The sequence below is a fragment of the Saccoglossus kowalevskii genome, chromosome 16 (assembly GCF_978046115.1).
Source record: "Saccoglossus kowalevskii chromosome 16, keSacKowa6.1, whole genome shotgun sequence".
NCBI classification, from domain to species: Eukaryota; Metazoa; Hemichordata; class Enteropneusta; family Harrimaniidae; genus Saccoglossus; species Saccoglossus kowalevskii.
This window is the reverse complement of record NC_140656.1, coordinates 17,475,130-17,480,050: the sequence shown is the minus strand read 5'-3', so window position 1 is coordinate 17,480,050 and position 4,921 is coordinate 17,475,130.

Sequence of the window (4,921 nt, the reverse complement as noted above, 5' to 3'; positions counted from 1 at the left end):
GTCCGCGAATAAGCCATTTTGAAACCGATCTGCAAACAAAGTGATCTCTGAAGATCCCTTAATTGAATTTTATTAAATTGGCTGTCATCTTGCATCGGATCACAGAACAGCTCACGGGTATTGGTGTCCCAAAATAAATGATTTATGTGTGAAATTTGAACAAGATGGACGTGGATCTGTCCGAGGTACAGGTACGGCCAGGTGGACGCTTAAACATGAATTATATATATATACGTTTTCAGACTTCGTACAAAAGTGGACTGATAATGATGATTTAACACCAGTAGAGTAAAACATATAATTTACCTTGACAGGATGACGATGAACAGCTGCCACTACATTCTGCTTTATAATATTCAGTCCTGTACTCTACGTGATAGATAGTCCTAGTAGATGTCCTTGAATAAATAATAAAATAGCTATCAACAATAGAGCCACCGTGGTAATGTATGCGTAAATACTAATACGTAGTAGACGATCATTTCCCGGCGTTTTAGTTGTTCAGCTTCCTGAGGGAAGTTCCAATACATATAAGTATATAACATTTGGAGACTCACATGTAAGGTTTTTTTTATGGATTGTTTATTGTTGTGTAGTATTAGAACTTTTGAATATGGTACCAGGACTGACGTGCTTACAGGTTTTACAGCGGGTTACATTACATGGTGTGAAGCCAGTAGAATCTGGAGTAGTGGATGATTGGAATCTGGCAGTTAACAGGTTGGCTCGAATGTTTTTGTTCCGTTTGAAAGCAATTATAGGAAGAGAATCTTTTTGCAGCGGGCTGATTTGTGCAGGATAGTTTTTATAAAGAATCCGATGGATATCTGAAAGGCCTCTATTATATATGACAACAAGAGGTATACGAGTGTTAGTGGACTTGAATTTTTTTGTGTAGAAGTGAATACCGGTCTTTTCCTCTGGCTGTAGCTATAGATTGTCCAACACACTATTGACTAAAGTACAGACCAACAAGAAAAAAAAACACAAAGCACCACAAGAGTAATTAAATTAATAATTCACTCAAACACAATTACAAGGTGAACCCAATGTCACAACCAAATACTGACTGATCACCCTCTACTGTAACCAACAGCAGACAGTTTGTGTTCCACTCTTGCTCCAATGGGGGTCGGCAAGGGCTATTTTCGTAAGATGTAATTAATTGTTTTTATTTTCGTAATAATATAATTTACATAAATAAAAAAGAATTTCGTAGACATGGGCAAGGTGTCAAATGTAATCAGCTATTTTATCCTTTCGTAATTGGTAATAATATTGTTCTTTTTGTAAGCGTATAAAGCATTTCCGTATAAAATGACGCAATTTCCAATCTTGATTCTTAAACACAAATAAAAATGGGAAATGTAATTAGGAATTTGCTTTATCTGTAAAGTGTAAACATCTATTTTTTTACTGTAAATGGAACTTCCATTTTTTCCTCGTAAAAACGTAAAATGCCGTCAATTGTACCTTGTTACATGAATAACAAACAGGAAAATAACCCAAAATCACTACACTAAATTACCCGGGCAGGGCCCAGTGCTAAGCTAATTTAATCACCAAAATTAAATTATGCCGACAGACCCGAGTTGCTAAGATAACTTAATCATATACTGAATTGACCTGACGAGACCTAGTTGCCATGTCAACGAGAATGAATATCTACGTGCAATAGCTGTACCATTGTTTGGACAAAGTAATGAACAAAGACAAATCACATAAATTATAAAGTTAAGAGGCAATAATAATTCATGCAAAGATTGCAATCGATAATGTCCGGGCTCAACAGTTTACCTACCAGTAATGCCAAACTTTAATTAGGTTGAACAAGTTAGTCCACCAATGCACTGCAATAGCAGTATCTCTGTCTGACGTCTCTTTTGTTTCCAGTCTTCAGCTGGATGGCTGACAAATCTCCGAACTGGTGCAATGCTGCCAGGCTCGATCAAGATGAGAGAGAGAGAGACCCATTTTACGCTCAACCCTGTACACCCCAAAAAGCAACCGCCTGGTCCCGTAATTTGTAATAATTGGTGACACACATAATAGCCACCAAATGTGATGAGAATTACACTCTAAAGATACTTAAGTGTGTATATGTATGAAAAAAGTATATCACACAAAAACACAGGTGCGATCATAGCCACACCACATTACAATCATGACAAAGGTTCCCGCAAGTCCACCATACAGTAGTTTCGAGCCGCCTACAAGTAAGGGCGCCATACCAAACATTTGTACACATGAACTCACACCGGCCTGGGTTACAATGCCAGGGGCAGATCCAGCAAAATGTAATGGGTGGGGTGGGGTGGGTGGTCCAGGCCTTTAGGTCGAAGACATGGGACCATGCAATTTGGACGATGCTATGCGTAATCCAGATGCATTTTCATGCGTTTGGGGGGGGGGGGGCATGGCCCCTGCCCCTAGATCCCCCACTGTACAATGCAAATCAATGCACTATGTATGAGCAGATACTCTTAATGACCAATCAAAAATAAAGGTAGACAAATGAAAAAATGATAGTTTCAAGTTAAACATTATAAACCAGAAATAATTTCTTGCTCTGACGAGTCGAGTATTAGAAAAGACAGAATGATTGACTTGATGTTGGACAACGTGATGTCTACATAGTAGTACGAGTTATTAGGTATGATAATATTGAAGCATCAGTGAGACGACGATTCTGTGTATTACAAAAAATGACTAATTAGTATACGGTTTAATCCAGACATTCATAGCATGATGTTCTAATTATATAGTATACTAACCCTCGTAACTCTAGTAAACACAGAATTTCATTACAGTGTACTTAACAATAAACAATAAAGAAAATAGTTTACCTGTAACGCGTGCAATCAAATACGGCATAGCAACTGGTGGTATATTGTGATACATATGTTTCAGTGTACGATGTATCGTAGCTCACACTTCGCTCAAGATCACAAGTGATTGCTCTGAATAGAAAAGTACAACAATCGTATGCACTGTAATTACAGTCTTCAATATCACAATCTCGAAATTATCTAATAATAGATGATTTCCCGTTTACTGTGAGATCTCGCGTATTGCGTGGAAGTCACGGATCGAACACCTGTCGCAAAAATCTAATGGTTTGATATTTAACTACAATTTCCCTTTTCTTGTTGCGTCGAGTTACACTTATTATCAACATTGGCCATCATTAAATGTGTATAGGACTTACTTTCGTGTTTATCGAATCCCACGTTTGTTTACGAGAGATCTTGCAGTAAACGGGAGCATATATATATAGTCATTGTGTATTTTTGATTATATATAAGGATTGAGCGTGATTTATTTTGTATATACAAACTATTTAGTAGTAAATTTGCCACTCACAGACTTATGTCTAGATGACCAACAACTATTGCTATCCCAAGAAACAGCTTTCCATAAAATGACATCATTATTGATGACTATCTGAAACAAAAAGATAAAGATTCTCTTTCCATGGTAAAGTTATCGCATTAACTTTAGACGACCCAGGTGGCTGACAGACATATATTATATAGAAGTTACATATTGATCTAGCTACATATTGGTCTTTTGTAGCTGAAAGGTATTACAAATAATTTTATTTGCGACAGAATTATATCGACGAGTCTTTGGAAACGAAATAGAAAACACATTCAGCTACCTTAGCTCTAAAATTATATGCACTAAAAGGAGCACCACTTATTTCTATTGAAAGTAAATTACATTTTAATTTGTTTATATTTAACAATTGCATTATAATACTATCAAATATAAGCACGCCCATCAATCCCATACCATGTGCAGTTTCTCTAGGGTCGAGCACTGTCAACCAACAAACGCCTAGGCCAAAAAGAGCTCAACCTATCAATAGAATACTCAAACCGTGATTCCCATCAGAGCGTGTGGCTCTAATTAATACAATACTCGAGCGATAATTACATACAAACAATAACAAAATCTCGAAAGATGATTTTACAAGTTCATATACTCAAAAATAAAAACACAGGGAACACAAACTAAAAAAAATAGTTGCACAAACTATGTCGTAAATATTACTGTTTTGTACCGTACATGTTTTTAAAATACTTATTAAGTGTTATATTTTTCACTTTATTTTGCTCGTAAATTATCCTTCATGTGAATAAAATAATAAATCTTGAACCAATAAGATAATTTGGGAGTGATCTACTCCTTGTAGTCACATTGCCTGACCGGGTCGCCTAAAATATTGCATATTACTAAAGCTCACGACCTAGTAAGGCATTTATAACATGATGAAGTGATGACATCATTGATAAATGAATGAGCTCATTTATTTATAAGACCTATCAACTTCTAAATGTAATATATTAATCTGCTTTTCCTTTGACCAATAAATTGGCTGTAAATTACTTAACTTTGGCTGTAAATTACTTACTGTATTTTGCATCAGTATGCATAGTAACGCGGTTTTTATATCAAGTGGGTTCAATTGGATTAAGTATGAGGCCACTCAACTAGGGCAACCCCACTTTTGTGACGATAAGCTAGCCAAAGCATTGTGACAGCTCACACATGCATTTGGTTTCGTAAAGTGTATACAGTTAATGCAGCTGTCTTTTTTGCCGATGAAGACTTGGCTCCTTGCTAACTTGGTTCATGGTATTGTTTTTTGGTTATTACTTTTTACGTGCACATGTATCTTTATGAATAAAATAAAATAATTTTTATAGGTTTATTAATTTATCAGTCTATACTTGGCCATTTCAAATAAGTAATGAGCTAGGCATAGCCAATGAGCTTAAAACAGCTCAGCTTGCAAACTATTCTAAATGTAATGTTACACTTTGCTCGTCCAGTTGTTTCTTTCTTTTTTGTCGCTGTCAGTCGCCCTGGAATGTCATATATAAAATGAAATATGCCAAACGTTGGTACAGGGTCA